General features: G+C 46.5%; 1 long non-coding RNA gene across 1 annotated transcript in view; it reads left to right on the forward strand.

The window, feature by feature from the left end:
• Window positions 1-3,218: 3,218 nt before the first annotated feature.
• LOC139182810 (uncharacterized) overlaps window positions 3,219-26,327 on the forward strand; it is a 43,617-nt gene continuing 20,508 nt past the window's right edge. Inside the window, exon 1 of the long non-coding RNA XR_011566382.1 lies at window positions 3,219-3,523. This is a non-coding gene — a long non-coding RNA (uncharacterized lncRNA). The remainder of the gene's footprint in view (window positions 3,524-26,327) is intronic.

A 26,327-nucleotide genomic window follows, 5' to 3' on the forward strand; every position in this document is an offset into this window, starting at 1 on the left:
TGTATTCAGATGTTCAGCATCACACCACAGAGGTCCATCCATAGAGACTGAGGTGTTAATGTCACAGTTTGAAATGATGCTTTCCTATTTCTGTGCAAATGTTTATTTTGCCCTATACGATGGTAGGCATTAAGTAGTAGAGAATGAGAATACCATCAGTGATTTGCAATATAGAAATAGTAATATAATATTTATTCAGAGAAAATATTTTCATTTTACTCCATTTTTCTATTATGTTACAAATTCATTAGATATAATTGCTTTTCTCCTCCCACCAACATTTTATTTTCTGTGTTGTCTTTTCACTTGGTTTATTTCAAACCCTGAAGCAACCAGTTCTTCATTTCTTTTGCCCATGGTTTCTACTTCTCCATCAGTTTGATGGGCTCTCATTACAACAAGTAATTAATATTCTTTGCCTGGAGTTTTTTTTTTTTTTTTTCCCCTGGCAGTTTTAGAAACATGATACCCTACTTTCTCCCCAAGATCTGGATTTCCTTTTCATAAATTACATTTCTCCTCCTTTGGAAGTTCCCTGGTGGGTCAGTGGTTAGGACTCTGTACTTTCACTGTTAAAGGCCTGGGTACTATCCCTGGTCTGGAAACTAAGATCCCACAAGCCAAGTGGCCAAAAAAAAAAAAATTTTTTTTTTTTTCCTTAAACTTCTGTCTTTCACTCTCTTCTGATCTCTTCCGCATTTTACTTTCATAAAGTTTTTCTTCTACTGAACTCTCTTATTTTGAACTTAACTAAATAATGGGTTTCTAGAAGTGCTGACAGCCCAAAATTTTCTTCATTCTTCATAGTAAACTGTGGAGAGTTCTAGAAGTAAATGTGGCTCTTTATATTTCAAGTAAGAGTGGGGGACATTTGGGTTCAGTATCGCAACTTGAACATTTATTCAGTACCAACTCAGTGTTAAGAACTACCCAGATACCAGGAATTAACTTGGCCAACAGGCTAGGAATCTCAATCAGGCAAACTTTTCCTTTAGAGATACTAGAAAGTAGACAGAAGATAACTAGAAAAGACATGAGTCACATGCATCTCTTGCTACAGCCACTGACTCATGACACTGGGTAGATGATCAGCCTATGGAGTGAGTGAATGAAGGAAGCTGTTCTTAAACCTCCTGGATGGTGTGGGACTGTGTAAACACTGAACTCCCATCTCCTGCTACAGGCAGAGGAACTGAACGCCTCCTCACCTTCCTTGGAATCCACCAGCACACTCCTCAAAGGGAACCTGGCTCCTCAGAGAGACTGGCACTCGGTCCAGTCTCAAAGCCATCTCAAAGCCGCCCTGCAAGCAGAGACTGCTGATTTACTTGACCAGCTCTGCCTCCCCTTCCCAGGGGCCAGATCTCTGCCCCCTCCAACTCTCTCCCCTTCCTTCCCATGTGAATATTTCCTCCTATCAGTCTCTTGCATGACAGTCCTGTCTTGGCATCAATTTAGCAGAGGACCTGATCTACAGAAATGTAAGATTACCTTGAAATCTAGATTTGTCCTCCTGAGTGAATGACCTTCCTCTTCTCAAAAGTCACTCCAGGAGAGATAACTTCAGTTTATAACCAACTACCTCACCAGCCCTCCCCACCCTAACAGCCACTCCCTACACCACTCCCTAAGGGAACAGCAGTCCACACCTCACACCTCCCCCACTTCACCTAAGCAGACACACCCCTTCCTCATTTGTAAGTATTAATATTCATCTCTTTGAGGCAAGTAAGTATATCTTTTGAATATTGAATATACTCTCCTTTTCTCCTCTTCAGTTCTCCTCTTACTAACGTGTTATTACTACATTAATAATAAGATGTCTTGCATAAGAACAGCATTCTTGTTTCTTTCCTGAGCCCTTTACTGGAGAAGGAAATGGCAACCCACTCCAGTCTTCTTGCCTGGATAACTCCATGGACAGAGGAGCCTGGTGGGGTACAGTCCATGGGGTCACAAAGAGTTGGACACGACTTGAGCACCCAACACTGAGCCCTTTATAGAAACATTATCTCATCTGATCCACATAGACACTGTGAGATTAGCCAGAACCAATATGATCAGACCCACTTCATAGACAGAAACCGAGACCCAAACTAATCTTCAGGGTGGGGGCGGTGGGGGTCAGTTTCCAAGTCTTTCCAGTGAAGTCTTGAACCCTATGACATCTAAGTCCTCTTCCACTTGTAAAATGGTACGATTTCCATCATTTGTCTTTAGTCACAAAGCTAGTGGTTAGTGGTGGATTAGTGATCTGAGATGAAGGTGAATTTTCCCCCACACAGCCTGGTCTTTGCCGACAACAGCAGTGGCTAACGTTTACTAGCTGGCCCTGAGCTAACTACTTACAGGGGCACTGCAGAATACCTATCAACACCCCTGTTCAGCACCCCAGTATCTAAAAGTATGTAGATTTCAGTTCTACACTCACTTATCAGGAAGTGACCCCACCCTTGCTTTAAGGATATGCTCTGGTTGGCTGGTTAGTTTAACCTGATCAAGGCTTTCCATTCTCCTGGTCAGTCCCTGGTCTAAGGCCTGGGCCAGGCGGTCCAAGCCGAGTGAACTGGAGGATTCTGGCCTGGAATGCAGGAGGGGAAGTGCACTGTCTCCTAGAGAACCTAAATTAGGAACCAGCAGCCTCTGTGTGCCCTGAGGGGAAGCCGCAGGACTGTCCTTTGGGCTGACAGTTTCCAGGAGATGTCTGTATCTCTAAAACTATAAGCAAACAACAGAGGCAAAGAACGATGAAGTCACTGAGAACCAGGGAGTTACTAAACTTGGCCAGACTCACACTGCCTGTTTGGGGCAGTTAGGACTAGATTTCATCTTTCCAGCAACCTACCCAGGGTTCTCTGGGCCTAAGCAGGTAGAGGATGCAACCCTGTGCAGGGGTCCAGAGGGCTCACTGCTGAACGGAACCCCAGCAGTATGTCTGAGGGAGATAAAGGAAGGGGAAACCAGAAGGGGCGTCTTCCTATTTTGCTTTCCGGCCTAAGGCTGAACCCAGGACAGGGCCCCAGCTGTCCAGCAGAGCCTCATGGTAACACTGACTCCTTCCCTTCCCCCACTTGAGCCCTCAGCCAAGCAAAGCGCCTCTGAGACTGCCCTGGAGGAGGAAGGTACTGCCAGCCAAGTATCTGCCCACCTGGGGTAAGGGTGAGAGCGAGGCAGTGAGCACACGCTGTGACAGCTGGATAAGAGGGGGGCAAGTGGGTGGCCTCGGGGCCACAGGCCTTATCTCTCACTCTCCTTGTCAAAGAACAGCCAGAAATAAAGCACACAAAGAAACACAGAATAGTTACCAACACAAGAGCTATTTTCCAGTTCACTTACTTACATGTGTGTCTATTCAACGCTGGTAGAACCAGATGAGAAGGACAGTTTGGTTAGTTCACTTGACCATAGCTCATGTTCCATTTGTATTTATTCATCAAGGATTTACAGAGTGCCTACTTTGTGCCCTGGAGATACAGCTCTGGAAAAACACCAAAATCGCACCTGTGTCCAGGGGGCTAGACAGGTAAGTAAACAAGATGATTTCAGACCGTGCTTATACTCTGAAGGAAATAACTGGGTGATATGGCAGTAACTGATCACGCTAGATACAGGGTCAGAAGTGCCTCCTGGGGTGACATGAGGAAATAGCAGCAAGTGCAAAGGCCCTGTGGCAAGAAGCCCTAGGTGGTCATTGTTCTTGGGGTGCAGTAACCAGAGGCAGGAGAGGCAGCCAGAATCGTCTAAGGCAGAACCTTGGAGGCCACTGTAGGAGCTTTGTAAAGACCCTCTGTGACACGTGCAACGGGCGTTAGACGCACCAGTCTAGATGGAATCTCTCCATGCACCGCTGGAGTCTGACCTGGGTTTAAGTTTTATATCAACCGCCCTCTTTCATAAGCTTGGGAAAGCTACTGGAGTGTCATCATTTGAATAATCAAGGGTTCTCCTGCAGGAAAGCAAAAGACTTGTGTGGGGATTTGCTCCAACCCTCAGCTCTTTCAGACAATTCATCCTTACAGACAAAAGCAGACACTTAGGAAAACTGGCACAAATTAAACACACACACACCCCTTAAACTGTCAGATGACCGTATTGCATAAACAACCGATATTAACAGTAGATTCCTCAAGGAAAAATAACTGGTTATGTTGCTGCTAATCAAGTTTGTCATTCTGGTCTCACATGGTCCTTTAAGAACTCAATCTCGATCTCAGGGCTGGGTGGATTTGGGCGTTTCAGTTCATTTTCCGTTTCAAAGACGCAAAGCAATAACCATCTCAACGCTGATATTTCTCTGTTTATCCCTGCCTCTCCCCTGTATGTTGAGTTCAGGGGAAGGCAGGGTGGGAGGGCGGTGAAACCGGGGAGGGGACGAGGGAATGGAGGCGTGGGGCGGAGAAAGGGGGCGCGGTGAAGACCTGACGGACTGGACCCCGGGAGGAAACCTGGAGTGGGCAAGAGATTTCAGGAAAGAAAGGAAAAATGCGAAGTGACGCAAAGGAGGAAAGGGGCAGGAGGCGAGCGCGCGGGCAGCGCTGGACGCGGAGCCCCAGGGTAGGCGGGGCAGGAGGGTGGGGTGCTCCCGGCTCGGGCTCCCGGACGACGGAAGCGAGGCGGGGAGAAAGACATAGTGGAGACGTTAGATATTGGGAGAGGAGAAGAGGCGAGGGATAGGAGCGGAAAGGGGGTGGGAGGGACGCTGGCGACTGAAGAAGCCCGCAGGAGCCGTGAGCTGAGGGGCCTTCCCCGGCTCGGCTCCCCGAAAGTGGGGGGGAGGGGGTGTGAGGCCGCCGCAGAGGGGGCGGGGCGGCGGGCCCGAGGCCAATGGAAGGGCGAACCGGAGCGGAACGGGGCGGGGCCGCCTGCGTGGAGCCAATGGGAGGGCGATTCGGCGTGGGGGCGGGCACCGGTACCGCTTGAGGACCAATGGGAAGGGAGTAGGGGCGGGGGCGGGGCCCTGGGCGAATGGGAATCCGAGCCAGGAACGAAGGCGGGGCGCTCGAGAGATTGAGGGGCCGAGAGGACCAATGGGCGGCTGAGCCGCGGCGCGCCGGCGGCCGCCCGGCCAAGCGCCAGCGGTAGGGGGAGGAGGGGAGGGGAGGAGAGGGAGAGGGACCCGGAAGGCGGTGGGGGCTGGGAGCCGGGCTGACAACCTGTCAAATCCACTCGGGGACGAACTAGGTCACGCGCCTCCCCGAGCCAGGGCATCCTCACCCCGCCCCCCCGCCGCCCCGCGAGACCCGGCGGGTGGCCCCGCGGGGCCCGGCCTGGCTGCTTCCTCTTCCGGCCGGCGGTGGGGGCGGGGCGGCCGGCCGGGACACCTGCCTCCCCGGCTCCACGGCCTCCCGCCGCTCCCAGGCGCCTGTCCGCATGGTCGCTCCCTGAGGATCCGGGCCCACCGCCGTGGCTCCTCAGTTGGAAACGTGTGTCTCCCGAGCGGGCGCGCCGAGTTGAGAACCGTGCCCCCGTCACGCCTCAGCCCCGCCGCCCTCACGGCCCCCGACCGAGGGGCCCGCCGACGCGTCCTGGCGGGGCCCGCGTTTGCGGAAGCCTGTCGGCCGCGCACTACTTGGCGCGGAAGGACCCGCAGGCGGCGGAGGGATCCCGCGCGCACCGCTTCCAGAGACGCCGCCTCCCGGTCCCGACGGGGCGCGCGCGGAGCGGGCCCGGCGCGGCCGCCCTGAGCCTCGCGGCCTTTCGTCCCCGCTCACCGGTGTTCACCGGTGTCCATTGGGAGGGAAACCGGGTTCCCCTCGCTGTGCTGCGGACAACACGAGCCGCGGGCTGACTGGGCGGCAGGCCGAGGACGGCGCTTTGTGTCCCGGCGGGCATAACAGGGAAGCGCTCACTGTCCCCTGTCCCGGCCCTGCTGGTCGGTCGGTCGTCCAGACGCTGCTCCCCGCGTCACCTGGACACGTAGTGCTTAGACTGTTGCCAGGCGAATGCAATGAAATAAAAGCCTCACGTAGAAGTCAGCACTGGTCCCGGTCGGGGATCATACACTGGCTCCAACATCATCACGTAGGATTTATGCCCCTGTGTGTCTCCTGCTTAGACCATAAGTCCACTTCTCTTCAATACGGATCCAGAAGAGAGCTATATCCGTCTTTTTTAAGGTCTTCAAAATGGATGTTGATGCACAGTCTTAATTAAACAATACTTAGGCTCATATGTTGAGTCCCTTCATGATGTTCCTCGATGCCAGTTTTGCTGAGGAGTTTTGTACTGAATGGACAGAATGTCTTTGTTTAATTTTTACTACTTGGCCATTCAAATTAGGTTAGTTTCTCCCCTAAACAAGGTGATGCATTCTTTGAACTGACGGTGACCAACTCCTCTACTCCTTTCCCAAACTATATGTGAGCTAAGGGTGAAATGTAGATTAAAAACGTTAAAATTTGAGCAGTAAATTAAAATTTTTGACACAGCAGTTATTTGAAGTGTTTCTTTGCAATATTACTGTGAAGTGGAACAAAGGGAAAAACATTTCCTTTCCATTCATATTTCTTTGAACAAATATTTGTTGAATATATACAGGCGTCGTGTGCTAACATTTGCATGTGTTTACAGGTAAAGCATCGTGCTCAAACATTCTTTTTATTACTTTACGAAGTGCATATTTCATCTATAAAATAATTTTTTTTCCTTTTAAAGTTCAGCCGTGAATTAAACACATATTAGGTAACACACTGGGAAAATAAAACAATATACTATGTCATCCATGTACAGAATTACACATGTACATTTTTACATGTATTATGGTCACCAAGAAAGAAAACTATGGACAAAGTCAAAAAAACAAACAAAAAAAACCCTTAAAACTAAAATGTCCTTTTAGTTCAACATACATGAGCTTGATCATTAATTAGGCTGAAGAAATATGGTATTTATTATTCTATAAGATAATAAAGGGTTGGTCAAGACGTCCAACCTTTACAAAATTAAAATCTGGGAATTCCCTGGTCCAGGGACTTGGAGCTTTCACTGCAGGGCTTCAGGTTCCATCCCTGGTGGGGGAACTAGGATCCTGCAAACTATGCATTACAGCTAAAATAATTACTGAGTGACTGAATGAAAAATAAGATAAAGTAAAAATCTAACAATAAAAAGACCTCTTAGATTTCATTATTGTCTGAGGCAACTTAGCACGTCACATTTTTACAGTTAATACTCTAAGAAGGGGCTTTCCACGTAGCGCAGTGGTAAAAAATCACCTGCCAAAGCAGGAGACACAGGCAGCTAGGGTTCTAACCCTGAGTAGGGAAGCTCCCCTAGAGTAGGCAACCCACTCTAATATTTTTGCCAGGAAAAATTCCATGCACAGAGGAGCTTGGCAGGCTGTATAGTCCAATTGGGTCACAAAAAGTCGGACACAACTGAGTGACCACTCACTAAGAAGACAATAAAACAATGTGTTTTTCTTCAACAAATGAACCACAAGACAGTCTACTGAAAATTGCCACTGAAAATATGAGAATGAAATTTACATCCTTATACAAAACTGGGGCTTCCCTGGTGGCTCAACGGTAAAGAATCTGCCTGTAATGCAGGAGCCACAGGAGCCTCGGGTTTGATCCCTGGATCAGGAAGATCCCATGGAGGAGGAAATGGCAACCCACTCCAGTATTCTTGCCTGGGAAATCCCATGGACAGAGGAGCCTGGTGGGCAACAGTCCATGGAGTGGCAAAGAGTTAGACACGCCTGAGCGCCTTAGCACAGCACAGCACACACAGAACTTGCATGTTGCATTTAGCCACTGGAACTAAGTATCACGTTAATTAGTAAAATTAGAGATTTCTCAGTTTAAACAAGTACAGTATTAAAACAGTCATCTTGCTGCTTTGGGGTATACTTTCACTCCTATCATGGGCTTCCCTGACAGCTCAGTTGGTAAAGAATCTGCCTGCAATTTAGGAGACTCAGGTTTGAATACTGGGTTGGGAAGATCCACTGGAGGAGAGATAGGCTACTCGCTCCAATATTCTTGGGCTTCCCTTGTGGCTCGGCTGGTAAAGAATCCGCCTGCAATGTGAGAGACCTGGATTCGATTTCTGGGAAGCTCCCGGAGAAGGGAAAGGCTACCCACTCCATGGCCTGGAGAAGTCCATGGTCTGTATAGTCCACAGGGTCACAAAGAATCCGACAGGACTGAGTGACTTTCACTTTCTTTCACTCCTTTAACAAGGAGTTAAAAACAGCATTTCTTAAAATGAGTGTTTTAATAAGATGTGCCACATTTTTTAAAGTTCTAATTTCATAAGCAAGCTAACTCCTTCCATTTCTCTCCTCAAATATGAAAATTAGAAACATTCTGCCTTAATTATTTCTTCTGTTGTACCCCTTGCTAGCAAATCCTTTTGGAATAGATTGGGAAAATTAATTACCTTTATAAATGGAGTTACTGTTTTGCCTAAACACTACATGTGTAATTCCCTCCTGTATGAAGGATTTTTATAATTCCCTACCCAAATGTCTTAGAACAGCTTTATTTGTCAGTTGGTAGTGCATTTCATGGGTTTCCCAGGTGGCTCAGTGGGTAAAGAATCCACCTGCAAATGCAGGAGATGGTGGTTTGATTCCTGGGTCAGGAAAATCCCCTGGAGGAGGGCATGGCACCCCACTCCAGTATTCTTGCCTGGAGAATTCCATGGCCAGAGGAATCTGGTGGGCTACAGTCCAGGAGGTCACAAAGAGTTGGGCGTGATTGAGTGAATGAGCACTGAGTGCATTTCTGGGACCAGAAGGAAAGAGTAGGCAACCTCTTCTATTGGGGAGGAAGGTGCGTGGCTTTCCCACAGGGTAAAGACATCCTCTAGTCAGGTACAGATGTGAGGGCTGGACCAAAAAGAAGGCTGACTGAACAATTGATGCTTTTGAATTGCGGTGTTGGAGAAGACTCTTGAGAGTCCAAGGAGATCAAATTAGTCAATCCTAAAAGAAATTTACCCTGAATATGCATTGGAAGGACTGCTGCTAAAGCTGAAGCTCCAGTACTTTGGCCACCTTATGTGAAGACCCGACTCATTGGAAAAGACCCCGATGCTGGGAAAGGTTGAGGGCAGGAGAAGGGGACAGCAGAGGATGAGATGGTTGGATGGGCATCACCAATTAAATGGACATACGTTTGAGCAAACTCCAGGAGATGGTGAAGGACAGGGGAGCCTGGTGTGCTGTGGTCCATGGGGTCAAAAAGAGTGGGACACGATTGAGCAACTGAAGAACAACAACGAAGACATCCTCAGGTCAGCTCAGCCTAGGCTTTGTGGTTGGGAATTCATCTCGGACCAGAAGAGTTAAAAGAGTCTATGAATCGGGAGCCAACACGCCTTGAGTTAAAGGTTGCAAACCTGTGGTCTGCAGAGGTGTTTTGCTTGCCTCTCAGGATATTTAGAGATTTTAAAATTAGTGTCCCAAGGTTTTTTTTTAAATGGGAGGCTTCAGATGAATATACAGAATTGTTTCTCTTGACAACTAGACTAATACGGCTTGTTTCTTGCCTGGTGACATGCGCTTTGGCTGACTAGCTGCTTCCCGCTTCCGTCGGGGTAGCGTGCTATGGGCTTCTGGGGTGGTGCTGGTGGTAAAGAACCCACCTGCCAGTGCAGGAGGCATACGAGACGCGCATTCAATCCCCGGGTTGCAAATATCCCATGGAGGAGGGCATGAAAACCCACTCCAGTATTCTTGCCTGGAGAATCCCATGGACAGAGGAGCCTGGCGGACTACGGTCCATGGGGTCGCAGAGTCGAAGGCGACTGAAGCAACTTAGCACACATACACGACATGCTATGCCCTTGGCTTCGTGCCATCAGTTTAGCTACCTGACCACTGGAGGAACGAGTGTTTGGAATACCTGCTCTAGGTATATAAAATTGTGAAAGTCTTCATCATAGGGAGAAGGTAAACTTTGGAAGAAGAGATGATCCTAGGTTTTTGCTCTGAGTAAACATAATGAGCTCAGAAATGAAAATTTGGTGGAATTATATATGGCAACTGGTTTCATCTCATGATGCCCTTTATCAGGCCCCTGGCACAGGGAGACGTTAGGTTATGTCAAGTTAAATTTTTAATTAAAAATGGAAATAATTGTGTGTGTGTGTATGCTGTACTTTCTGCTTGCAAAGTCACTGACTTGATTCAAACGAATTTCACTGAATGTCTTGCCTGGTAGAATCCAGGAACAGTAGTCATTTATGAAAGTCTGTGCAAGAAGGGATCCCCCAAAGGCTACAGAATAATGATAATGACAACAATGCCTTGACATTACTGAGCAGTGACCATGTGCTGGGCATTGTTCTAAGTGTTTTATCTGAATTATCTATTTTTGGCCATGCCACGTGGCTTGTAGGATCTTAGTTCCCTGATCAGAGATTAAACCGGGCCCTCAGCAGTGGAAGCTCGGGGTCCTAACCACTGGACCACAGAGAATTCCTCGTCATTATACTTTAGTTTCCTATTTGCTGCCTCATCTTCCTTGTCCTCTTGAAGCTGCCTTGAACCCTCTAAGACCCAGACATGCGGTGAGTACTCTGGTTTCCTGTAGCTTCAGTTCAGTTCAGTCGCTCAGTCGTGTCCGACTCTGCGACCCCATGGACTGCAGCACGCCAAGCCTCCCTGTCCATCACCAGCTCCCAGAGCTTACTCAAACTCATGTCCCTCGAGTCGGTGATGCCATCCAGCCATCTCATCCTCTGTCTTCCCCTTCTCCTCCCGCCTTCAATCTGTCCCGGCATCAGGGTTTTTTCCCAATGAGTCAGTTCTTCGCATCAGGTGGTCAAAGTATTGGAGTTTCTTGCCCTCTCTTGGCGCTTTTCTTGTCATGGTCTGTGTGTCTTCCTGTCGACATCAGACCTCTCACCTCAGCAAGAGATATTCCTTTTCTAGGGCAGAGAAGAGGGAGAATCAGCCAAGACTGGGGCAACAGATGTAAAAGGAAGAGACAGAGAAATAAAATGGGTAGCACTAAGGACATATAAAGCCACTGCCTGCCCTTTCCAACCATAACAACACCATCATCGAAAGCAACAAGTCCAGTAGTAACGGATGCACACCAGAAGAGGCCCCAAGTTTGTGTCCAGACGGATTACGTGTTTGACGATTGCTGGGAGTGTGAAGGAGACCACGTGAGCAGAGTTACATTCGGGTAGAGTCCAGATACACCACTGGGGGAAAGAGCCCATAGAATGCACACTTTCATATAATAGAACGTTTGTGAACATGTTAATAAGAGGGCTCAATGCCGTATCAGATGAAGAAACAGCCGAAAATAAAATTATCTACAAAAACATATTGAGGGAAAGTCCCTGGTGGTCCAGTGGTTAGGTCTCCGTGCTTTCACTGCCAAGGGCCTGGGTTCAATCCCTGGTTGGGGAACTAAGTTCCTGCAAGTCTCAAGGTGAGGCCAGGAAAAAACCAAACACACACACACATTTTTAGGAGTCAAAATACTATTTCAGATTGTTAATTGATTAAGGTGTTCTATCAGGTTTTGCTGGTGGCTCAGCGGTAAAGGATCCACCTGCCAATGCAGGAGACATGGGTTCAACGCCTGATCCAGGAAGATTCCACCTGCCGAAGGACAACTAAGGCCGCTACAACTGAGCCTGTGCTCTGTTGAGCCCACGTGCTGTAACTTCTGAAGTCCCCCAGCCTCAGAGCCCATGCTCCAAGACAAGGGAAGCCACTGCAATGACAGGCCCATGCACTGCAGCTAGAGAGCAGCCCCTGCTCACTGCAACTAGAGAAAGCCTGAGTGGCAACGAAGACCCACACCACCAAATATGAATTAATAAAATTGTGTATACATATATAGAGATATGATTCTATCTACATATTTAAAAGGCTAGAAGATGGTGAAGGAAATGGCAACCAACTCCAGTATTCTTGCCTGGAAAAGTCCATGGACAGAGGAGCCTGGTGGGCTGCAGTCCTTGGGGTTACATGACTGAGCACACATGCATGAGGGTGGAGGGAGATGGGTTGGTAGCAATAAACTGGTAGAACTAAAATAAATAAATAAAAAGCTAGAAGAAAACTTGTCAAAATAGTAGTGGTCTGTGTGTGTTAGTGGCCCAGTCGTGTCCAACTCTGCGATCCCATGGACTGTAGCCTGCCAGGCACCTCTGTCCATGGGATTTTCCAGGCAAGGATACCGGAGTGGGTTGCCATTTCCTTCTCCAAGTAGTGGTCTGGATTTCCAAAAAATTTTCTAGTGATCATAAAGTACTTATATAAACAAAAGAAGATAAAATAACAACTAGGGGGAAAAGTTAAAAATCAAGCTGAGAAAAATGGACCTACTGAGTTTTAATTCCATAAAAGAAATGAAACATGTTATCCTGCTTTGACAGAGGTTACCATCTCCAGATTTCAGAAGTGTTCTCCAGGCATCTCAGGGGACCGGGCCAGAAAGGATGGATGGCCGAGCAGAATCTCCTCCCAGGTCTGGAGCAGAAACCTACAGTACACGTCCACTGATGTCTCACCTGTGACGCCAGCTCTGAGCAGAGAAGGACGGCATATGATGTGTCCCCCTACTGTAGCTCCTGGAGCCTATTAGCGCCCAGGTCCTTTAAGAAGGATTCGTATGTGATCCAGAGCATCTGAGAAGTTATTTCAGCTTGCTATGGTTACCATAATGAGGTACCACAAGTTGAGTGGCATAAACAGCAGATGTCTATTTTCTCAGAATTCTGTAGGCTAGAAGACTGGGATCAAGGCACTGCAGGCTTTGCTTCATCTGTGGTCTCTCTCATGGACTTGCGAGTGACAACCTTTTTGATGTGTCCACATATGCCTGTTCCTCTGTATCTGTCTGAATCTCTTCTTATAAGGACACTACTCAGATTGGATTCAGTTCAGTTCAGTCAGTCCTGTCCCACTCTGAGTGACCCCATGGACTGCAGCATGCCAGGCTTCCCTGTCCATCACCAACTCCCAGAGCTTACTCAAACTCATGTCCATCCAGTAGGTGATGCCATCCAACCATCTCCTCCTCTGTCAACCCCTTCTCCTCCACTTTCAATCTTTCCAAGCATCAGGGGCTTTTCCACTGAGTCAATTCTTCACATACAGTGGCCAAGGTATTGGAGTTTCAGCTTCAGCATCAGTCCTTCCAATGAATATTCAGGACTGATCTCCTTTAGGATTGACTGGTTGGATCTCCTTGCAGTCCAAGGGACTCTCAAGAGTCTTCTCCAACACCACAGTTCAAAAGCATCAGTTCTTCAGCACTCAGCTTTCTTTATAGTCCAACTCTCACATCCATACATGACTATTGGAAACACGATAGCTTTGACTAGATGGACCTTTGTTGGCAAAGTAATGGCTCTGTTTTTTTAATATGCTGTCTAGGTTGGTCATAGCTTTCCTTCCAAGGAGCAAGCGTCTTTTAATTTCATGGCTGCAGTCACCATCTGCAGTGATTTTGGAGCCCCAAAAAACAAAATCCGTCACTGTTTCCCCATCTATTTGCCATGAAGTGATGGGATGCCATGATCTTAGTTTTCTGAATGTTGAGTTTTAAGCCAACTTTTCACTCTCGTATTTCACTTTCATCAAGACATTCTTTAGTCCTTCTTCACTTTCTGCCATAAGGGTGGTGTCATCTGCATATCTGAGGTTATTGACATTTCTCCTGGCAATCTTGATTCCAGCTTGTGCTTCATCCAGCCCAGCGTTTCTCATGATGTACTCTGCATAGAGGTTAAATAAGCAGGGTGACAATGTACAGCCTTGACGTACTCCTTTCCCGATTTGGAACCAGTCTGTTGCTCCATGACAATTCTAACTGTTGCTTCTTGACCTGCACACAGATTTCTCAGGAGGCAGGTTGGATGGTCTGGTATTCCCATATCTTTAAGAATTTTCCACAGTTTGCTGTGATCCACACAGTCAAAGGCTTTGGCATAGTCAATAATACAGAAGTAGATGTTTTTCTGGAACTCTATTGCTTTTTCGGTAATCCAATGGATGTTGGCAATTTGATCTCTGGTTCCTCTGCCTTTTCTAAATACAGTTAGAACATATGCAAGTTCATGGTTCACGTACTGTTGAAGTTTGGCTTGGAGGATTTTGAGCATACTTTCGCTAGCGTGTGAGATGAGTGCAATTGTGCGGTAGTTTGAGCATTCTTTGGCATTGCCGTTCTCTGGGATTGGAATGAAAACATCTTTTCCAGTCCTGTGGCCACTGCTGAGTTTTCCGAATTTGCTGGCATACTGAGTGCAGCACTTTCACAGCATCATCTTTTAGGATTTGAAATAGCTCAACTGGAATTCTATCATCTCCATTAGCTTTGTTCATAGTGATGCTTCCTAAGGCCCACTTGACTTCATATTCCAGGATGTCTGGCTCTAGGTGAGTGATCACACCATCACGGTTATCTGGATCATGAAGACCTTTTTGTACAGTTCTTCAGTGTATTCTTGCCACCTCTTCTTAGTATCTTCTGTTTCTGTTAGATCCATACCATTTTTGTCCTTTATTGTGCCCCCTTTTTGCATGAAATGTTCCCTTGGTATCTCTAATTTTTCTTGAAGAGATCTCTAGTCTTTCCCATTCTATTGTTTTCCTCTATTTCTTTGCATTGATCACTGAGGAAGGCTTTCTTATCTCTCCTTGCTATTCTTTGGAACTCTGCATTCAAGTGGGTATATCTTTTCTTTTCTCCTTTGCTTTCACTTCTCTTCTTTTCTCAGCTATTTGTAAGGCCTCTTCAGACAACCATTTTCCCTTTTTGCTTGTCTTTGCCTTGGGGATGGTCTTGATCCCTGCCTCCTGTACAATGTCATGAACCTCCATTCATAGTTCTTCAGGCACTCTATCAGATCTAATCCCTTGAATCTATTTGTCACTTCCACTGTATAATCATAAGGGTTTTGAGTTAAGTCATAACTGAATGGTCTAGTGGTTTTCCCTGCTTTCTTCAATGTAAGTCCTAATTTGGCAATAAGGAATTCATGATCTGAGCCATGGTCCGCTCCTGGTCTTGTTTTTGCTGACTGTATAGACCTTCTCCATTTTGGGCTGCAAAGAATATAATCAGTCTGGTTTCAGTATTGACCATCTAGTGATGTTCATGTGTAGAATCTTCTCTTGTGTTTTTGGAAGACAGTGTTTGCTATGACCAGTGCATTTTCTTAGAAAAACTTGGTTCTTGTTCTGATGGGGAGGGCCATATTCAGTAAATCTTTAATCCATTTTTCTGTTGAAGGGCAGGGCTGTGTTCCCTCCCTGTTGTTTGACCTGAGGCCAAACTGTAGTGGAGGTAATTCTGAGCCACCAGGGAAGCCTCAGAGGTAGTGAAGATAATGGCAACCTCCTTCAGAAGGTCCCATGATGCACTGCTGCCCCCCGTGCCCCTGACCCTGCAGCAACCCACACCTCCAGCGGAGACTCCTGGACACTCACGCGCAAGTCTGGGTCAGTCTCTTGTGGGGTCACTGCTCCTTTCTCCTGGGTCCTGGTGCACAAGGTTCTCTTTGTGCCATCCAAGAGTCTGTCTCCCCAGTCCTGTGTAAGTTCTGGCAGCTCTATGGTGGGGTTAATGGTGACCTCCTACAAGAGGGCTTATGCCATACCCAGGTCTGCTGCACCCAGAGCCCTGCCCCTGCGGCAGGCCACTGCTGACCCATATGAGATACAAACCCAACCCAGGTTGGATTAGGATCCATCTTAATGGGGCTTCCCTGGTGGCTCAGATGGTAAAGAATCTGCTTGCAATGCAGGAGACTCAGATTCCATCCCTGGGTTTGGAAGATACCTGGAGAAGGGAATACCCACTCCAGTATTCTTGCCTGGAGAATCTCATGAACAGTGGAGGCTGACAGGCTACAGTCCAGGGAGTCGCAGAGTTGGACACGACTGAGTGACTGACACTAATGACTTCATTATCCCCTCAAAGACCTGTCTCCAAAACCAGTCACTTTCTGGGGCCCTGGAGGTTAGGGCTTGAACATGACTTTTGGGGTGATACAGTGCAGACTGTAGCAGAAGGTCAGGGTGGTTGGAGAAGTTGGCAATATTCACTGAGACACTTGGGCGGTTATCCTTGAATCGGAAGCATGGAAGTGAGGCTGTCTGGGTCCTAGACAGAAAAGTGGCGTGACTAGAGAGGAGCGCGGCCAAAAAGCGGAAGGAAGGAAATGCCTGCTCGGAGTACTTAGCTGTGTTTTCAGAAACTTTTGGCCAGTTGGCTCCATTTAAATTCTGTAGCATGGAAGAAAACCATCTTAAGGCCTAACCTCTAGATAGGGCTTGCCAACCTAGGGATTATTAGAACTGAGGAAGGTAAGACAACAGCAGATCTGTTGCATACCTGAAATGATCTTCTCCATACCTCCTTTAATGTAATGTATAGGAACTGCATCCTGCCTACTTGGGGATCTCCTAGAAAGTACATGTATACCACCCACCAGCAACTGTGCTCGAAGAACTCAGAGCAATGTGACAATGCCCTGTAGCACTCTGGGTCCTGGCACATTTCTTATGTTGTCTGTAATGAAAGATGAAGTGGAGTCTCAAGGAGGTGAAAGCAAAGACAAGGCCAAGTAGAGCAACGATACACAGCAAGACAAACTCCAGCCTGACCTGGCCTTTCCTGCAGTCAAAGAATTTTGAATTTGAGCCCAAGAATTCTCCATTTTGTTCTGTAGTGGGCTCTGGTCCCTTTTGGAAAAGGTAAGGGTACATATAATGAATAAATAATATCACCATATTTGGCCTCAGTAGAAAAAAAACCTGCATGTGCAAGCAACAATCTCTTCCTTGTTTCAATATTAAATTGCTTAGTTGGATTAAAGCAAAGCTTTAAAAATTAAAAAAAAGAAAAAAAACTGCCTGGCACCCATATCAGTTAGTATAAACTCAGAGGAAATCAGTCAGCTTAAGCAAATGGCATTGCGTCAACTCTGACTCTCTTGTCTACTGCGCTTCTTATTATGTAGGCCTCATAGGATTGATATGTTGCTGCAGCCCTGAGGCGCAGAAAGCTTAACTGATGCTTAAATGACTAAACTGCGCTCAGTGCCCAGTCGCTCGGTCGTGCCTGACTCTGCGACCCCGTGGACTGTAGCACCTCAGGCTCCTCTGTCCATGGGATTTCGCAGGCAAGAATACTAGAGTGGGTCTCCATTGCCTTCTCCTGGCAATCTTCCTGACTCGGGGATTGAACCTGGGTTTCTTGCATTGCAAGCAGATTCTCTACCACTGACCCAGCTGGCAAGCCCATGCATGGACTGACCTATATCTACTCTAATTCATAAGCTGAAGCCCTAGCCTCCAGTGTGATGCATCTTGAGACAGGGCCTTCAGGAGGTAACTAAGGAAAATGAGGTCATAGGGTAGAACCCTGATCCGACAGGATTAGTGTCCTTCTGAGAAGAGACACCTGAGAGCTCCCTCTCTTCCTGCCATGTGAGGACACAGCAAGGAGGCAGCCTTTGGAAAGCCAGGAGCTGGAAAGCCAGGAGCCAGAAAGCCAGAAACCAAGTCAGTGAGCACCTTGATTCTGGATTTCCCAGACTCTGCAGCTGTGAGAAAATGAATGTTGTTTAGGCCAGTCTACAGTATGGCAGTCAAGGCTGATAGAAATGGCTTAACACTCGCCCATCTCCCTCTGCAGCTTCTAAGTCTGCACCGTAATTATCTCTTCATCACCTTCTTTTCTGAAGAAATTACACCCAGTCCTCTCTGGGGAAAATAAGTCGCCTCTTATTCTTTGTCAGAGTACTTTTAACAAAGCGTTTAAACCAGGCTGTGTTTATAGTGTTTATTCCTTGACTTGTTGATGTTCACTGGCATCAGCATGGGGGACTCATGACACAGGGCACCCTGCCCCCCACCCGCAGCAAAGCAGAAGGCTGATCCCCTCGGGCAGCAAGGGAAAGGCTCTGTTTACTGCAGCTGTGCCCGTTTTGGTGAGTAAAAGGGTCAGAGGACTTTTTGAGTGTTCCAGTCACAATGCAGGACATTTACTGAGCGAGGTTAATAGCAAATATATCAAATATTTCAAAACTTAGGTTAGACAATTAATATAAGGATTCAGTAAACCAGAGCTCTCTTGAATTGGTTCTCTATTTCATTCAAAATAGGCTCTGACTGGGTAGGAAAGAGAATCTGCTCAAAGTTGGCTTATCAGTTAATTAATAGATGATGATGTTGAATAAGCAAGTATATGACAAGTGTTCATTGCTGAGATGCCAGGAATCTGTCCTCCAGTTCCGACTTGGCTATAACTAGCTGTGTGACCTTGGGCTAATCGCTCAGCACTTCCCACACCTGGGTTTCCTCTTTAAAAGGGTAAGGTTCCACCAGGACCTGCCCTACCAACTTCTCCGGGCTGAGGTAAGGGTGGGGATGCTAAAACAAGATCATAGTGTTTTTAAATCTTATAACAAATTTAATCCAGATGAATTAATTCTGTGTCAGTATGAGCCACCATGGAAATCTCAGCCCTGTTACCTGCGTCCCAGAGAACTGGGGCACACGTGTGCCTTTGGACGACACATGAATGAAATCCTGACACCCTTTGGGGTGCTTTTCATGGCTGCACCCAGGTCAGCCCTTGGGAAAACCGATTTATTTAAGTGTGGGGGGCTTTTTTTTGCTTGTTTGTCTCTTTTTATCCATGACTGTCTTCACTCACAATTATTGCATAGACAGAGGTGGCTCTTACGACCCCGAGGTACCAAAAGTTGTTCCTTCGCCTCCTTGGAGGGTGAAGAGATGGCAAGTAGACCTCCTTCTCCATGGCTGACGATTCTACACCCCTCCAGAACCTGCCCCCCTCAGGAACTCCCCCACCAGAAAAATCAATAAAGGTATTTGCTCCTGAAGAAATCCTTGTGTAAAAGTTTTGACAGCGTGGGCCTGAGGCCAACACCTCTGGCCACGCCCTCCAACACAGTAACAGGAGAATTACCAGAAGAGGAGGGGAGAGGCGCCTGGCAACCCAGATTGGTGCCGTGACTATACAGCTAACCAAAGACCTACAGGCCAGCGTTTTCCCAAACAGAAGTGAATCCTGGTCTCCGTGACCAAGCTCTGGGACTTGCTGGATTTCTACTTGCTGGCTCTCTGAGAGGTTAATTAGTTTCAGCTGAATTCCAGCCTACCCTGGCCAGTGTACCTGGCACTCTCTACAGTCAACTCCATACCTATAGTGAAGAGTTGTCTTCTTCCTCTTTTTTTTTCCAAAGGATGGTGTAATGTTGGGGAAAGCCAACCCAGGATAGAGGCCAAAGTGGGTCAGGTTGGGAATTTAATTATCTAAGTGTGTTAACTCAGCACTTTCTACTTTCCCTAACATACAAATCCTCAAAAGGAGAAAGGAGAAAAAGAAAAAATGGAGGGAGAGAGTTCGTTCAAGTGTTAAACATTAAAACGGTCTGCTTTCTTGAGTCCCACCATACCAATATTCCTCAGGTTCTAGCACTAGCCCATCTTTGTCTCTCAATGTCTCCCAGGACAATTTTGTAATTTACTTACTGTTTGCCAAATGCCCAACCTACTTTCAAACAATATCCAGGGCAGCTGTTTTCAATTAGCACCTCTACCCAGTGAATTCTTGAATCTACTGTCTAATTGAAACTTCTCAACCACTCCCAGTCTGCAGTCGCAACATTGCCTGGGCTCTCCTACCTCTAAATGCCACCACTCCTTTGACTCACTGAACCCAGAAGGGCTTTCTGTTTTCTCCCAAACCAATACATCCTGTGTCCGCAACTTCTGTTCGTGACCGGACTGACATTTCTGGTTACCTAGGTTCTCAGTAGGTGGCATACCAGATGGCATGGGGGCAGACCTTATTGAAAAAATGTATGAGGGACTTCCCTGGTAGTCCAGGGGTTAAGAATCTGCCTTCCAGTGTTGGAGACGTGGGTTTAATCCCTGGTCAGGGAACTAAGATCCCACATGTGGGTGCATGCATGTGTGCTCAGTCATGAACAGGCTTTTTACGCCCCCATGCATTGTAGCCTGCCAGGTTTCTCTGTCTTTGGGATTTCCCAGACAAGTATCTGGGAAATCCTCCTCCAGGGGATCTTCCCAACCCAGGGATCGAACCTGTGTCTCCTGCATTGGCAGGTGGATTCTTTAACCCTGAGCCACCTGGAAAGCCAGCCTCCAGGCAACTAAACCCTGGAGCCGGATCACTGCAGCTAGAGAAAACCCAAGAGCCACAAGGAAAGATTCTATGTGCCATAACTAAGACCCTACGACAGTCAGAAACATAAACCAATCGTTTTAAGAAAATGCACAAGCCTCACCCAAGATCGGTTATATCAGAATCTCTAGAGTGAGATCCAGCCATCGGCATTTTTCAAAGTTCCCCAGGTGGGACTTCCCTGGCAACTAAGTCCGGGAGCCATGACTACTGAACCTGTGTACCTAGAGCAACAAAAGAAGCCACCGCAGTGAGAAGCCCCAAAGCAGGGGGCCCAGGTTCGGTCTCTGACCAGGGAACTAGACCCTGCATGCCGCAACTGAGAGTTCGCATGCTGCAACTAAAAGATCCTGAGTGCCAGAACTAAGACCTGGCCCAGCCAAAGAAAGAAATCAAATAAACAGTTTTAAAAACATATGGAATTGAACAAACACTTTGTTGAGAGATAGCGCTGTCCACAGTATGGATCTGGAAGTCAGAGGGACATGTCTCCCTCACTTTCGGACTCTGTGACTGCGGGGAAGTTGCTTAAACTTATTTACATTTATTTCTCTGATTAGAAAAATGGGGTAAATATATCTCTATATTCTTATGGACTGAATGTTCGTGTCCCCACCCCCCAGATTCATGTGTTGAAATCCTTACCTTAATGTGCTAGTGTTAGGAAGTGGGGCCCTTGGGAGGTGATTAGATCCTGAGGGTGGAACCCTGATGAATGGGATTACAAAAGGGACTTCCAGGGAGCTCTCTCACTCTCTCTCTGCCCTGTGAGGATACCACTACCTTTCATAACCTCGGAGAGGCCCTCCTAAGGACTGGACCATGCTGGCACCTGATCTCAGACTTCCGGCTTCCAGAACCAGCTAAGCTAATTAATCTATGGTACTAATCAGTCTGGCATAGCATATTAAAAAGTAGAAACATCACTTGGCTGACAAGGTCCGTCTAGTCAAACCCATGGTTTTTCCAGTGGTCATGTCCAGATGTGAAAGTTGGACTATAAAGAAGCCAAAAAATTGATGCTTTGAAATTGTGGTGCTGGAGAAGACTCTTGAGAGCAAGCAAGGAGATTGAATCAATCAATCCTAAAGGAAATTGACCCTGAATATTCATTGGAAGGAGTGACGCTGATGCTGAAGCTGAATCTCCAATACTTTGGACACTTGATTTGAAGAGCAGACTCATTGGAAAAGACCTTGATTCTGGGAAAGATTGAAGGCAGGAGGAGAAGGGGGGGACAGAGGATAAGATGGTTAGATAGCATCACCAACTCAGTGGACATGAATTTGAGCAAATTCTGGGCGACAGTGAAGGACAGAGGAGTCTGGCACGCTACAGTCCATGGGGTCGCAAAGAGTCAGACACGACTTAGCTACTGAACATCAACAACAACTATGGTACTTTGTTAGAGCAGCCTGAACTGACCAAGACTTATATTACTTTCTCTCTTGTGAAAATTGAATAATATGCCCTATGTAAGATTCCTGGCACCACTAAATGTCAGCTATTGTTTTTATTGAGTTCAAAATTAATCCCATAAAATCTCATAAAACTCTCTAAGATTTCTCCATCGGCTCTAGCCTTTGTGCAATTCAGCCTTTATGCAGTGAAATAATACATATATATATTTTTGGCCATGTGGCTTGTGGGATCCTAGTTCCCCAACCAGGGATTGAATCCAAGCCCTCCGCAGTGAAATTTTCAAGTCCTAACCACTGGACTGCCAAGGAAGTCCCTATTAAGCAAATTGTTTTTAAATAAGCTGAGTTTCAGTTAATTTTTAAATTCAATTGGTCAAGTATTTGTGCCTTGGTGAAGTAGTTTCCTTATCTGCTGAAGAAATTGCCTTTTTGATCTTTATCCTGTCTAGTCTTATAATTTTATTACTTTTATTATTTGAGTCATGTATTTTTAAAATGTTGTGAATCAGTTTATGTTTGAATTTTGTCTTATCTACCAATTTACAGATTGGAGAAAAAATTTTGTACACATTTATTCATACTTTTAATTCTCAGGGAAATGATTAGATATAGTTTCTCCATTAAATACCAACAACTATATTTTAAATGATAAATTTAGCCCTTTATTTAATTTTATTATTTATTCATATTTTATCCTGTGCTGGAAATGGGGAAGAATTGACAAGTAGAGAATTTTTCAACCTCCAACTGAGGTATCATGAAAATGACTGAATTGTAAGCAGTTATTAATACAAAGCTCTCAAAGTGAATCTTTTCGTTTCCCACCATTGCCCCATTTTTATTTAGATGTACCCTCTGGAGCACAGCCGTTCTCAGTGTGTGGTCAGAGGATCCCTGGGGTCCTGGAGACCCTTTCAGGGGGTCTGTGAGGTCCTCTCTTTTCTAACTATGTTCTGTGTGAGGCCAGATTTTCTTCCTACAATTCAACCCCAAACATCATACTGCAGTAGATTGAATGCAGATATCAGGACCCAGCTGTCTTCTATTAAACCAGATACCAAAAAGATTTACAAAACTGTAAAACAATGCCATCCTAACTCAAGGTTTTCTTGTTTCGGTAAATGTTATTTTTCATAAAATGTGTTATTTAAATTAACATGCCAGGGGTTTATTATTGTTCCTTTAAAATGAATTAATAAGCTAAGGAATTAAATTTTTCTCGATTTTAATTTCCAATATTGGTAAATATAACTTACATAAACAAATCTCCTTGGGGACTCAGTAATTTTTAACCGGGCAAATTGTCCTGAAACCAAAAACTGGAAAACTTTCTGCTGAGAACTTTCTGCTCTGGCAGAAACATATATCATGTTGCAAATGGTTTTCATATTGGATGGAAAGAAGTCAAAATTTTAAATGAAGAGTTCTCCAGCTTTAAGCGTGGTGTACAGTGGGGTATGTAGTATGTAGCTGGTCTAGGCCGATGGGTCTCCGACCTGCACGGGCATCACAGTTCCCTGGAGGGCGTGTTCTACTAGATTTTACAGTTCATTGGGTTTTGGTGCTTCTGAATCTGCATTGTCACCCGTTCCGGGGTGCCGCTGCTGCCGGTCTAGAGGCCACATTTCGAGAACCACCGGTCTAGGTTACTGCTTCTAGGACTTTTTTCTGAACTATTTTTCCAACTCCATTAAGTAAACTAATTTTTGTCTGAAACATTAGAAACAAAATATTGGCAGAAATTAGTAGGGGACTTAGCAACTGAACCACAACAAAGCCATTCATAGATCTTTGACAACAGGGGTTATACGTGGGTGATAAAGAGAAAGGGAGTTTGTGTCCATTCAAACAGCTGAAAGCGGTCCAGGTCCAGGGTGGTGACAGCAAAAGCAGATAAATCATCCTCACATCCAACACAAATTTCTTTCTGGGAGATGAGTGTTTTAGTAACGGGCTTCCCAGGTGGCTCAGTGGTAAGGAACCCAATTGCAATGCAGGAGATGCAGGTTTGATCCCTGGGTCAGGAAGATCCCCTGGAGAAAGGCATGGCAACCCACTCCAGTATTCTTGCCTGGGAAATCCCATGGACAGAGGAGTCTGGCGGGCTAGAGTTCATGGGGTTGCAAAAAGTAAGGACACGACTGAGCGACTGAGCATGCATGTAGATTTTGATAACATTCTTTTAATTTCAGTTTTAAAATAATGTTGCTTAGTTTTAAAAATACATAAATATATTGAACTGTGTTGAATAGTGGCTCCTTACCCCACAATTTCATGTCCTTCCCAGAACCTCAGAAGGTGACCTTATTTGCAAACAGGGTCAAGGCAGATGTAGTTAGTCAAATTCAGATGAGGTCATTCTGGAACAGGGTGAGCCCTAATCCGATATGACTGGCATCCTCACAAGAGGAGAAGAGAGGCAGAGACAGACACACACACAGAGACAGGAAAAGGCCACCGTGAGAAGACAGACCGGAGGCTGGAATTCCTCGCCTGCAGACAAGGAACAGCCAGGGCTGCTAGCAACCACCGGGAGTCAGGAGGAGGGTGGGAAACCGGCTGTCCCTTGGGACCCCAGACGGGACAAACCCTGCAGGCTTCCTATGGAGCTTCAGCGGCCCTGTTTGTGATCATTTGTTAAGATGGCCTTCAGAAGCTAATACAGATCCCTGGTCCTCGAAGTAAGATTCTGTAAGCCTTGGCTTGGCCAAAACAAAAGACAATGAAAGAAGATCCACGCATTGGACCCCTCTGTGCTGCGTCTCATCCTCCTGACCCGTCTGCTTCCTGCTCCTGATCCTACAACCAGGCCTGCGAGGCCCCGATCACCTTTGTACCCTCCCAGTACCTCCCAGCCTCCATCCTAGGGGCTCCTGGTCCAAGCTGCCCAGTGGCCCGGCTCAGCACCAGATGCACATGCGTAGCCCTGAAGGAGGGAGGCTGGACTCAGTCAATAAATCCTTCCCCCTTTCTGCCATGGACACGTTGTCCTGAGATGTGGACTATGTAGCTTTCCAGAGAATGTTCTGTGGGACTGAACAATCCATCGTGCTTACTGGTCAGCGTCACAGCACATGTGGACCCTGGCTCTCTCCCTGCCTGGCTTTCTCTGGGGCCCCTCCCTCCCACCTTCCTGGGGTTACATTGCCTATTAAAGCAGGAGCGCTAAGACTGTGGTTTGGGCTCTACTTTCTGGGGAACCAAGGATGAGAGGGTCCTTAACTGGCCCCACTGACATTTCAGAAACATATTCATAAAAATGAAAGTAGTAACACAAACATGGTAAGAATATTAAAGTATTTCAAAGTGGTAACCACAGTTTCTTATTATCTTTTCTGAAAAAAAAAGTTCATATATGCTTCTATATACTTACGTAAATTGGCTCATGCTACACTTTTTTTTTTTTTTTTTTTCATTTATAATATATCATGGAAGGAATTCCCCTGGTGCTCTAATGGCTAAGACTCCAAGCTCCCAATGCAGAGGACCTGGGTTTGATTCCCAGTTGGGGAACCAGATCCCACATGCCACAGTTAAAGATCCTGTATGTGGCAGCTGATACTGGTGCAACCAAAAACAAAATGTATATAGAAAATCTTGGAGAACTTTCCATTTCAGCGCCCCCAGAGCTACCTGTTTTTTAATTCCAGCAAAGTGTTCCAATGTAGGCAATACGATATTTTATTTAACTTAGTCCCCTGATTGAAGCACATTTAAGCAGTTTCCAGCATTTTGCCATTTTAAACAATACTGAAGAGATCATCCTTGTAAATAGATCTTGGTGGACCTTGCAAGTATTTAACAGTGCAAACTCTGGGCAGTAGAATTTGTGGGCTGAGCCCAAACAGAAGCTGGAGGGCAAGGGAGCCTGTGTTGTTCCAGTCCAGACGGATCCTCCTCCTGGGACCCTGCAGAAGACAAGGCCTGAACATAGACCTGGAGAGGCAGATAGAAAACTTCGAGTGGCCTTTAGGAACAAGCTTGGCTGCAAGCGACAGAAAACCAGACCGGCATATCTGAAGCAGAGAGGTCTGTTTCTCTCCTGCAGTGACAGGTTCAGGGGAGAGCTGCAGGATCTGGTGCGGCCCCTCCAGGATGTCACCCAGCTCCAAACTGCTCTGACCGCCTCCTCTGCCGTCCTCAGCGTCGGGCTTTGGTCTCAGGATTTTCATCTGGCTACTGGACCTGGTGTTAAAGCTGCAGGTGCAAGCTAGCATTTCTCTTGTTTCAAGTCAGATAGATATTTGTTGAGTCCATCTTTGTGCAACTGAGTCCAGAAATGTCCATTACCCACCCCCCAGGAATTTGGAAAGACCCATAACCCTACATCTTCTCTAGGACAGATGCCTCATTGAAAAACGTGTCTGGGAGTCGCGTTCTGTAACTCCTTACTGACACTAAAATCAATCAGCTGTGTTTAGTAGGTGTAGGGTTCCGAAGCTCAGAATCTTCTTGCAAAGTCGTGGGTGGCAGGCTTGTGGCTCCAGCTCCTGGAGCGATGGCTTCATTTCCCAGATGACTGGCTGTGATCCTGTTGCTTTCCTGGAGATGCTGAACTTCCTGAGCGCTCTGGTCATTGGTTCTTTCAAATAAACCATAGCCACTTCAATTGCACAAACTTCAGTCCAGTATTCTCTGTGCAGGAGGCATTTAACTGGGTGTTGGCCTCTGTGGCTGACTCATCCCAGGTGGGAGCGGTGGGCAGTGGAAGATCCAGGTGCAATGGAGGATCCAGCTGCCC

This window comes from Bos indicus, chromosome 4 (genome assembly GCF_029378745.1).
Source record: "Bos indicus isolate NIAB-ARS_2022 breed Sahiwal x Tharparkar chromosome 4, NIAB-ARS_B.indTharparkar_mat_pri_1.0, whole genome shotgun sequence".
Taxonomy (NCBI): Eukaryota; Metazoa; Chordata; class Mammalia; order Artiodactyla; family Bovidae; genus Bos; species Bos indicus.